The following is a 12,583-nucleotide window of genomic DNA, read 5'->3' on the forward strand; positions in this document are numbered from 1 at the left end:
TACAAATAGTTTAGCGTGGAGAGTTTAGCACCTGGTAAATGCTGTAAAATACTGTAGCATTTCGCTGCCATATTTTGTCATTGATGGACATCCCAAAATAGCTGTGTTCTGACAAAATTAAATAAAATGCAACATTTAATTATATCAAAGTAGATATTTTACCCGTACCCATATTACAGATTCTTAAAGTGTTAAATAGATTTTACCTGTCACTATAGTGAAGGCCTTTACACATTTTTGTGGTGCAATCAGCCATTCAGCATTGTGATTTTCCAACAGCTCCAACATAATTAGTCACATGATGTTCCTGGAGTAACTGAGTGCCTGTGAACAAAGAGGGCAGCATGCAGGCCATATGCTTCTGAGTTGGCATCCACCAGCTGATGACCTACCATTGAGAAATATAAATGGATAGCGACAAACAGGTAATACATATACTCACACAAGCACCCTAGTGTTTGCCACTGATCTTTGTCTAGTCTTGCACTTACATGTTCAAGTGTTTGCTTTTATTGTAGGCCCTTTGGTGAATCATTGTGTATTCTTTGGGTTATTCTGGTTCCTTGTTTGTTGTTTGATATTTGTGGCTTTTTGCTTTGTAGTTTGTTCGTTTCAGACAGTTGCACTTGGGTTCTATAGTTTCACTCTGCCTGAGCTTTTGTTACAGAAGGCAACATCATGCTGCGTACCTTTTGAACCAGCTTCTTTTTGGAAGTGCACCTTTGATGCCTTAAAAGGCTGCCTACATAGATACCTCACTACATTTAGAAAAAAGAGCCATCGTTGACAGGTTGCTCAATTTTGTCTCGCAGCTTACAGAACTGACGGAGCCACTGAAATGCCAAGTGTGTCATTTGAAAGTTTTAGGTTTTGATATATATTGCATGAATAGATGATCTAATCATGCCAAGTATAAGTGTTTTTTTTTATTTTTTATAACAGATATAATGTGAGCAAGTTGATGAATGAGTGAACTGGATGTTTCTTGTCTTTCCCTGTTGTCTTTGGTTCCAGTTAGTTTAAACATCATAGTTATTGAGTGCTTCAGTCTAAATAGCTGTCTTCAAGCGTATTTAAATCTTTTGATGTATTAGCACGTCTGTATTGCATTTCTTCCCAGTTGAAGCCATAATCGTTTTTGAAGTGTTGAAACCTTTTAAAGAGACTAGATGTGCCATAAAATGGTTACAGCTAGTGCCAAGTTTATATCAAATGTTATGATATTTTGTTTAAGAGCAGTGGCTGCCATCTAAAGTGAGCTCTATTCCCGTCATCTATCAGTGGCTGATGATTGCAGCATTCATCTCTTTGTGCTTCATTATGATGGTTTTGCCTAGATCTGTTTTGGGTTTTGTGATGTGTATAGGATAGCTGGGAGAGAAAGAGACCGTAAAGCTGCTCTGGAGCCCAGGGGAATAAAACTGATGCTCATTATTTATCGCCACACAACTGGGGCCAGTGGAACTTGCTTTATGTTCTATCATGCAACATCGCCATGGAGCATTGTCATGTTAAGACACAGGGACGGTCCCTCTGGAGTCGCCTCAGGTTAAGTGCCTTGATCAAGGGCAGGCTTGCTGAAGAATTGGCCTTTACTGTGTTTGAACCTTTAGCCTTTTGATATCGAGCCCAGATGTTTAACTACTAAGCTGTACCAGAATTAGAAAACGTTCTAATGGTTATTATTATTATATGGATAAATATGTGATAAAAATAGGATTACAGCTGACAGTCTCTCAAGCACTGAAAGATATTTGCGAGATGTAGAGTTTTTGTCCTAACTACCTGTGACAAGACAGGAGGTTTAGTAGGTTGCTTCATTTCTATTTATGTGGCGTCAAACTGGGTAGCCCCACCCACAGTGAAATCTCATTGGTCCAAAATAATTTTTGGCATAATTGAATATTTAAACCACAATTATCTTCTTAGTAGCTGTAATTGACACATTGTGCCACATTTCTATGATCATATTAATTCTATTGATAATAACTAAATATATACAATAATGTTAATATAACTAAAAACAAAATTATATATATTTATATATTTTGTATATTTGTGTTTTTAATGCATCTATTATATTTTATATAAATGTATCTTATTATATATATATTTTTTGATCATATGTATTAATAAAATCAATATATAATCCCTATATATAAATACAATCCCTGAGAATAATCCCTTGTGTTCTCTCGCTCTTTTTCTGTCTCTGTTTCTTACAACAAACATTTCTATTAGAGTATGGCTTCTTAATATGTACAGTACAGCACATTAGCTCATGGTATGTGTCCGCTTTAATAGCTGCAGAATAATAGCAAAGCATTTCACATAATTATATTGAGACATATTGGAGCTGAACTGGACAAGTTTTAATGGATGCTGAAGTTTCACTGCGCCCGTTTTAATAGATGTTGTATCTCTTTGACACCATTTTTAGTTTGTTTGTATGCTCTGTGAATAATGATCCTCTTCGCCCTTGGGAGTTGAATTATTTTTGTGTATCTTTTGTTCATTTTCTCATTTTTTTTTTTTTACATTTTTCCATTGTAATTTCTCAGGGGCCAGCCATTGTTTTGAATTCCTTTTTTCCCTCCGTTGCTTTGATCTTTAAATCTATGGCTCTGATAAGGTCCTTCAGTCAGGGTTTGATATGCCAGGTTCATTTTTTTTTTTTTTTTTAATCAAATGACTGAACCCCAAGGAGGAGAATACAAATATAGAAAGGTAGTGGATAAATGTTTTACACAAAATTATTCCAAAAAGTGCAAAAGAAGGTTACTCAAGCTTCTTTTGGATCTAGAGGACTGCAAAGGTGAATGAAGGAAGGACCACAATTCATGTACTGTTTGATGGATCACTGAAAGCTTGATTGATCAGGCAGTTCTTTAGTCTAGACTTAGGAGAGTAAATTGAATGTTTAGCTCTTACAGCAGTTTTTTTTTTTTTTTTTTTTTTAAACTTGAGCCATATACAAGAAGGCTTTTGCTCCGGTTATGTGTTGTAGGCACTGTTTAAAATGTTACATTGTGAATATGTGAATATTTCCAATACATACATGAATATTTCCAAGGTTTTTGACTAAGCAACAAGATGATAACCATTCAGCAATGGTGTGAAATTGTGTATTTGGAGTGTTTGGACAATAAGTTTGCTGCATACAGATATTTTATCTACATTTTCTAGACATCAGTGAAGTTGTTCTCAATGAATTCTTCCTTTCACTTCACATTCAGCAAACTCAGCACTGACCTTAAGCCTGTTCTGATTTAGATTTTCATGTCTTTTCTAACTGATCAGACTAATGATTGTGAAGCACTTTTATTTTTATCCCGAAGAAGTGCAAAAGTGCTTCATTTGTAGTTATTTTGATATTAAACTTAAAAACAATATTGAAATTATTCTTTCTTTCTTCTCTGCCTCCAGTGCTGTCATAACACATTGACTCTAGTACATTCTCAGTGTATAAGGCACATGACCAAGGAACTACTACATTCTTTACTTATTGTCTAAGACAGAATTGGTTACACGCTACATGCTAGGAAACACTGGCAAGATATTATGTTTAACTTATGTCTATGTAGTGTGTGTGTGTCTGTAAGCATTGTAGCATGTCTTTAGCCCCGTTCTATTTGCATTCTAAACATAGTTTCTCAAAACTATGGGCTGATTGGGTTGGTGCTTTTTAACATGTAGCCCTGTCTTAAAATAAAGGCTTTTTATATTTTGCCCGCTGTGTGAGTGCCTGGACGTGGATTTTTTTTGTTTGTTTGTTTTTGTTTGTTTCTTGCAATGGGATCCACTTTTTTATTTATTTATTTATTTATTTTTTTTGACATTTTGTTCCCTCTCTGCAGCACCCATAGTCTCGCTTGTGAGTACCTGATGCGCCCCGGTCAATACTTTTTTCTTTTTTGATATATATATATATATATATATATTATTATTATTGTTATTAATAATATTATTATTAACCACAAATACACATAGATAGATAGATAGATAGATAGATAGATAGATAGATAGATAGATGTTAAATTATTTTCTTTAAAATATAAAGGGTAGTGTTTTTAAATGAATAACTTTTTGACATTTATAAGATTTAATCTGCATGAAATTATTTGAAAGTCACATCAACAACACAAATGTGTATTAATATTTATATATATATACACACACACATAGTTTCTTTCAAGAAATCTTTGATATACAGATGAGTAGTAACTATCCAGCAGCTTTTAGAAGCCTTTTTGCTGCTCTCCTTATAGAACCAGCTCGCAAGGCCGAATCAAAGGAGGACCACAAAACAGACTGTAGATGATGCTGAAAGAGGGGCATTTTAATGACAATAAGCTGCCAGTGAAATGGAACCGTCCCATGCTGGCTGCCTCTGTCTGCTGAGAGGGTCGTTGAATGCAACTGTTACTGCTGCAGTTTTTTTCTCACTCCCTTTCTCCCTCTCACGCTATCTCTACAGGGTGCTCGGTGGAGTGATGTTAACAAGCTGTGCTCACAGACAGTGTACTGTACAAATGGAGGTGTGTGTGTGCATTTATGGGATGCGGGGTTGAGTCAGACGCGTTTCAGCACAGCAGGTTCTGTGTCTCTGAAGACGTCAGATTTGGAGCTTCAGTCCAGTTGTGTTCTCATCATACGCTACAAGAGAAAACGCAGCATCTGTATGAATCTGACTTTTAAGAGCACCTTATTATCTAAAATGAAGCCAGAGGAAAGCGTTCTCCAGCCATTCAGACTATTCATTTCATTAGGGGTAATGATTCTGTTTGCATTATTGGGAGAAATTTTGATCGGACCAATTACTCCTGCTGTGAAGTGGCTAGAACAATAATGAGTAAGAGAGAGAGAGGAATGAGGAATGAGGGAGATGGAATGAAAGGAGAAAGGATGAGCAGATACAGAATGTATAGGTGCAGTAACCAAGCAAATATGCATGCATGCAAACACACACATTTGAAAAAGCACGACAGCAGGTGAGCCAGTTTAAAGACCTCCCGAAAGACCTCATCTCATCAAGAACGGCAATCAATGCACAGATTGACTTAAGGCCAAACGCGCACACATACACCTAAGTGCGGCAAGTGAATGCATAATGCTGCTTATTCTATAGTGTATTATTTTTGATACGAGCCTGTGCTTTACACCTGTGATTATTAGTGTTAATTGTTGACATGAAGAAATGAATTAAGAACTGACTGATTTAAATAAACAATAAGCAGGCATAAATAATTTTTTTTTTTTTAAATAATATATATATATATATATATATATATATATATATATATATATATATATATATATATATGGGGTAATCTTTTGCTGAATGGATTAAATATTGTAAAAGTAGACTATAGAGAACAGTGAATTCTGGTCAGCTGTCTCTCAAATTGGAAAGGGCCCATCACACTGTCTGTGAATGAGAGATGCACTCTTTTACTCTTGTAAAAGTATATTTTCTACATGGTAGCTAAAATTTCATGTCAGAAAATTCATACATTTTTGCCAAAAAGGTAGCTGTGTGGTAAAGTGTGTCAGGTGCAAAATACAGTAAGAGTTTGGAATGTACAGAGCCCTGTGAAAGGGGGAAAATAGGCCATGAATTTAGAATGTGTTCCCATTTGACCATATATAATTAATTATAATTTCTTTGTTTCAATTTAGTTAAATCAATGCCACGATTTGACTAAAATTAGGCAACAAATTAAGTTGTGGGTTTTCCCCCGTAATGTGTGTGGGCCCATAAAAAAATGAACATTTGAAATTGATTGTCATATGAAGTAAAACAAATATGAAACCTATTAGAAATTGGAACGGTTTCATATATTAACATGTATATCTAGCCCATACAAATGTGTGTGTGTGTGTGTGTGTGTGTGTGTGTGTGTGTGTATGATTATATGAATGTGAAATACATGTTTGGACATGTCATGTACATGTTTATCTATCCTATAACGGTTCAATACATGTTGATATTATAATAAATGTAATAGACATGTATATCAAAAATTAAAAAAACAAAAAATGCACACACACATAAATAAATATATATATATATATATGTTGTTATAAAGGTGCATATGAAGAGCTCAGATGCAAAACCCTCTAAAAGCCATCTGAAATTTTCTTCTGAAATTAGCATTTTTATCAAGCTTCTGTGTTTATGTTAAGTTATTTCACTTTAATGGCAATGAGGAGAAACTATTCAATGACATTAAAGTGAATTTACTGAACATAAAACACAGCAACCAAAAAAAATGCTAATTTTAAAGGAAAATTTCAGATGGCTTTTAGAGGGTTTTGCATCTGAACTCTTCATATGTAAATAAAATAATATACATTGTATAGACATATGATTGCATATGTACATTTGCAAATTTTACCATGGGGATTTTATATGTTATAAACTTATATCTTTATTCATCCAGAGAATGTTCATACAGTATGTGAAAATTATATATTGCCTTATGGTAACATACAGTATATGGCTATATCACTCTTGATATAGGGCAATATTTGTCATATATAGCAATATATTACATTAAGGAGGTCTCTTTTGGAATGGGTTTGTGTATATTACTCTTTTGTTTTTATTAGGAATACCTTTTTTTGTAATAATTAAAAAATTGAATAATAACTGTAATAATTTAATTTAATCTGTCAGAACGTATTATAATAATAATAATAATAATAATAATAATAATAATAATAATATACTATTCCAAATTAATTTAGCTTAAAATCTACAAAAAAAAAATATGACTTGGGGTCAAAGGTAAAAATAACAAATTGCAATTAAAATGACTATCTGTACATAAAACAGAATAGGCTAAGCATGTTAATTTGCATGGGTGTTAACTTGTATGACATGAGGGTGAAAATTCATATTTGTTGAACTTCGAATGACTTTTTACATTTGTTAAAGACTTCCATCTGGATTTTATTTACAACTAAATCTGTTTTCTCAGGGATAGTTTTCCCATGATTGCACCCAGAATTGTCAAAGCATATGATTAGACAAACAAGTGTCTTATTAAAGTGAGATAAAGCTACTTAAGTCATTTTTTCACCCTCTTTAATAATAAAGCTGCTGAATGTTTCCCACTATAATGTGTTAAAAGCTATACTTATCTAGGGCTGATGTCGTTGAAGGGTTGAGGGTTCCTGTTTAATAAAATCAAAAGTGAAAATTATTTGTCTGGGTAATCTAGGTCATTAGCCAGATCTGACTCTCACTCTCTCACACACACACAGTCACACACACACACACACACACACACACACATACATACACCTCATAATATATATATAAAATCCTATCTTAACCATTTTGAGAGGGGGGAAAATAGTACCTAATAACTGGACAAGGACGAGTACAGCAATCCACGCATCTGTCAGCTAGCTTATGTCTTGTGTGGTTCAGAGCTGAAGGGTCATAAAACCTGCTCATGGGAGTTATTTGCACCTCTTCTAATGCTGTTGAAATACTGAGCTGCAGAGCAGGAAGACACAAAGGGGAACCAGTCAGATATCTTAGATGGTATGTGACAGGCAATGTCACACACGCCAGCCATTAGGATACAAATAAACAAATTACAGCAGGGACTCAGGGAGGCTAGGAAGGCCCCAGAAGATTCGATCGTCCATCTACTTGTGTAATGATTTTCCTCCCAGATATAATTTGGAGGCTGCGGCACACTGGACCAAACTGGTTTCTTTGGACGGGAGTGTCATGTCCTTTCTTAAGTGAAAATGACATCTGTCTAGGAGTGTTGACGTCAAATGTTTGTGATTTGAAACAAGACCTCAGAGGACTGCTGTACTTGAATACATAAAATATGGGCCAATAGCAACCAGATAAGATATGTGTTCCTGTTTATACATCATACAAAAGTTTGTTTTGTGAGCTGAACTCAATTGTGACCTGTTGTAAAAATCTATATAGTTCAGAGACAGAGCTTGAATGTGCAAAACCCACTGCCATTATATCAGGGTGGGTGGCACTTCAGGCATTTCAGCACGGTTGCTAAGGTGTTGCTTCTTGTAATTGCACATGGCTTTATTTTATTTGTTTTTGGTCCACCAGGTGAAATTTTTTTGTTATGTTATGTTTTATGTTGTTATTAAAAATATGACAAACTGTGCAAAACAAGTGGTTTCCAACACATTGTTTCCAACACATTTAATATTATGTATAATATTTTATGTTATGAGGTTTTTCCAAAATAGGTAAAGGTATGATAAATATTAGGATCAGCATTATGTACTATTATTTCATATGATGCATTATATTCCTTTATGTATTATATTTTATTAATGTTATTTAATAGGTAATTATTATTTGATAATAGTTATTTGTTAATAGTTGATTCCAACTGTTATAAATATTACCAACATTATGTGTTATATTTTTAATATAATATTTTTTTTTAATACAGTGTACAGCTCACTGACATTCTATTCTGAATGCTTATGCAAGCAACATGACCTGTAATATTGTAGAGATGTTTTATAAACCCTACAGTTTGCTGTAATTTAATAATCCATACTTTGTTTTTCATTTTCTGTCTGTTTAATGTGCAGTCTGAGTGTGGCTTTTGTCTGTAAGTGCTCATCAAGGCACTCAGCAGATTTGACCGGCGTGAAAGCGAAGAAAAACAAGAAAGAGAGAAAGCTGACCAGCCCATCAGCTAGAAAGACTGACGCAGATGGAGGTAGTTACAGAAAAGCATTAACAGAGAGCAATAGAGAAATTTTCCCTGGGAAATGTTTCAGGTCACTCCGCTCTCAGTTTGTCTGCATCCAGCACTAGAAATGCTTCACCGATCTAAAGAAAACTGGACTGTCCATGTACTACAGCTTTCACACTCTCAGAAAAAAAGGCACACGACTGTCTCTGTGCCAGTATTCCTTCAAAAGAAAATGTGGTACTAATGTTTACCTTTAGAAATATTTTACCCTTTAGGAAAAAATTATGTACAAAATGTACTTTTTAGATTTTGTACCTTATGGTACCACATCAGTCATAGCTTTGTATAAATTTTGTATAATTTTTTTTATTTTTTTTTTGATATTATTAGTTGATGATTAATTATTATTTTTTAATATTATTTTTTTTTGGCCTTTTTTGGGGGGTATATTTTTGAAAATGTATAAAAAAAAATAAAAATATGTATTTTAAAAGAATTTTGAAAATATATTTTGCGCTATATATATTTCAAAAAGTGCATTTACAAGAAAAGCTTGAACAAAAAAGAATTGTTGTCTATAACGTGAACATATAACATAAAATTAAAAACAACAACAACAACAAAAAAAAAACTACTAAATCATTAAGTATCTAGTTTTTATCTCTATTTGGCTAGTCCATCCACAATTGCATTTAGCCAAAATGTAGGCTACTGTAAGATTGGAAATGTATTTTCTTGCCCCTGAAAATTTGAAATATATTTTGGTATATGAAGGTTGAAACTAAATATATTTTCTGTTTAATAAATATATTTAATTGAGCTACACTGTAATGTCACATAATGTATTTATCATATATTTTAAATTTATTCTGGCCACATTTTTCCCCCTGTATGGGGATGCTGCTTTTGTGAGGCTTTTTGTCCCATAAGAAAGTAATAAATGCTTGGAATGACATGAGGGTGAAATATGCTTTTAATCTAAATCTGATTAACATCCCTGTGCTTGTTAGCGTGGTACACTGCAATGTGTTTTCTCCCCACATGGCAATAATCTGTCATAAGTGCAACAGCTCACTTCATTACCATATGCTAATGGCCATCTCACACATCAAATCATTTGGTCCTCTCAGCCTGCCCTTTACCACAGACGGGCTCCTGGGGTATTTCTGACCATTTCTTAGCAGGAAGCCACTGTTTGCCTTCAAGAGAGTAGCAAATGGTGAGAAGGGTCCAGTGGGGGCAAGATAAAGTCGGGTCAAAGCAGCCGACTGTCTCATTGGCGACGGGTGTCCCTGCAAAACTGCAGGAGTGATAGAGATAAGAAAAACTGCCGTCGCTCTTTAGCACACCATCTGCAGGTGTGTATGATTGTGCCTTCCAGTGAATTAGATATGACAGCAACTTGAGGAGAAAAAAGTGGCTTGGAAGTCTTGAGATAAAATGAGGAAAGAAGGAAGGTTAAAGAATGAAAAAGAATGAAATAGAGAGTCTAGGATGAAGGAAGAAGCAGGGATAAATTTTTAGGGCCATTGGGGCCCACACACACATACAGTATCTATCTCATTTATGTCAATAAAATTAGACAGCTAGATTTTGACAAACTAGTGAATTATTTTGTGAGGATGAAGACACCAAAGCCTGACCAGAAAAGATCAATACGTAGCAAGAGGTGGGAGTCTCACAAAAAAATAAAAAATAAAATAAAATAAATAAATAGAACATATATAATTTCAGTTTATTACAAATTCAGTAATACATGTCATAATACAACAATAGTTCAAATAAATTTTATATATATATATACTACTGTATTCAAATATAAACTAGTGTAAATGATAGTAAATAATACCTAATTAGAATTTATTTAATATATTATTACTTACATTTTATGATAACTTTTGAGTTTTTAAATTATTACAAGCAAAAAAAATTATTATTATTATTATTATTATTATTATTAATATTATCATTAAAGTAGTAATAGTAATAGTAATAGTAATTACATGTCTGCCTCTAGACACATCAATGCAGGACAAATCAAATGATTTTCATATTTTACTGATTTTCATTTAATTTACTGTTCCCGTCCAAATAGTTGATATAATATTTTGTATATTATTATTTTTATATATTATATTTGTATCATATATTTTGAAAAGTCAAATAATTACTTACAAAAATTATGTGTCTGCTTCTAGGGGACAGTGGTGTAGAACAAATCAAATGTTTTTCATATTTTATTGTTTTTTATTTACATTCTGTAATTCATTTTTATACATAATTCAAATTATATGACAAAATATATTTTCAATATAATGGAAACATGCTAAAGATGCTGGTTTTCAATTACTTTTTACTGTTGCAGTTATATATTTAATATAATAATTTGTATATTAGTTATTTTTTACTACATGATAAATGTTATCATATAATTTGAATTTTCTAAATATTATTAAACATCTTACAAAAAAAAAAAAAAAAAAACGTACGAGCTTAAACAAACAAACAAACAAACAAAAAAAAAAACAATTAGGTGTCTGCCTCTACAGATATCATTAGATGCCTAACAGGGCCATGATGGAGAGAGAGAGAGAGAGAAAAAAAAAAAATTTAAGTAGTACAGAAGTGGACATGAATGGTACCACAATGTTCTCCTGAGTCTTCCGTATATCCATTGCCCACAAGAGAGGATCTATGGATGAATGTCTTTCTTTCCTGCTTCAGAGTGGATTCACATTGATGGTGTCTCTACAATCACATCTTCATCCCACCGTCACTATATACACTCAATCCTCTCCAGCACTCGACTTCTGTGGGTCGATAGGATTTTGGAAGTGGTTCCAATTTAAATGCAAATGTCTTTCCTCGTTCTCTGTCCAGTCGGCACTGCCGTATCCCCATTAACTTTTGAGTAGCCTTCAATGATGTTAATGGGATGCTTACCTTGTCTTTGTGATGCCTTGTGCTCCAGACCTTTCCCAATTGAATTCTACATATCACTTTACATTCTACATATGCAGTCACTGTATGACTTCTCTTTGCAGTTCAATATTTATTTATGTTGTTGTTGTTGTTTTTGCTATTGTTCTTGTTCCATTTGAGATATGCTAAAGACAGCAGTGGTGTGTCACATATGATGAAAGTGTAATGTAAAACAATGATAATGACAGAGAAATGGCCATGTGCTTTACAGCTGTCGCTTTCACAATTGCCTCTTCTCACAGTCTCTGAGAAATTGCAAACCTCTAAGTTCACTCAAAGAATTTTCTTTTCCCAGTTTTGCAGTTCAAAGACGATGTAATTTGGCCTCCCCTGCAGCAAGGGAAAATTGTTTCAATTAGCTTCTAAACAGCTTTCCCAGAAGCTATTGACTCGCTGTTTTTTTTTTTTTTTTTTTTTTTTTTTTTTTTTTTTCGTTATATGTGAAGATGACACTGAGGGATTTGAGATGGTCTTGAACGTACTGTATATGTTCTTAACGTTCATCTTCTCTGTCAGCATGCTGGTCAGTTCTAGTGGACGCGTGTTAACAGTCCTAGTCAACCTTGCTGTCTCAATGAGGAATGTAGCATTTTAGTAAGATTTTATGTTCATTACACAGTGGTTTGTTGTATTATAATCATTTTCTTTTTCTTTCCCACAATTCTTTGAAATGCATTCAGCTTGAACCGCTTATTATACCTGGTTCAAACTTTTTTTTTTTTTTTTTTTTTTTGTAGATAATGCAGTCTTTGTATTTTTATCATGGAATTGAGTGTGATTCTATATTTTAAAAACAAACAGTATATAAGTTCAGTCCTGGGTGTTCTGCATATTTTGGTTTTTGTAAACATCATGCATTTTCAGAAATTTAAGAAAAGTCTTCTAACGGATTTAAA

The 12,583-nt window shown here is 33.5% G+C and overlaps 1 protein-coding gene across 1 annotated transcript in view; it reads left to right on the plus strand.

The window, feature by feature from the left end:
* Positions 1 to 12,583, plus strand: part of sorcs3 (sortilin related VPS10 domain containing receptor 3) — a 38,184-nt gene continuing 25,601 nt past the window's right edge. Inside the window, exon 1 of the mRNA XM_042761574.1 lies at positions 1 to 425. The gene's annotated coding sequence lies outside the window, so the exon portion shown is untranslated. The remainder of the gene's footprint in view (positions 426 to 12,583) is intronic.

Source organism: Cyprinus carpio, chromosome A1, assembly GCF_018340385.1.
Source record: "Cyprinus carpio isolate SPL01 chromosome A1, ASM1834038v1, whole genome shotgun sequence".
Classification (NCBI taxonomy): domain Eukaryota; kingdom Metazoa; phylum Chordata; class Actinopteri; order Cypriniformes; family Cyprinidae; genus Cyprinus; species Cyprinus carpio.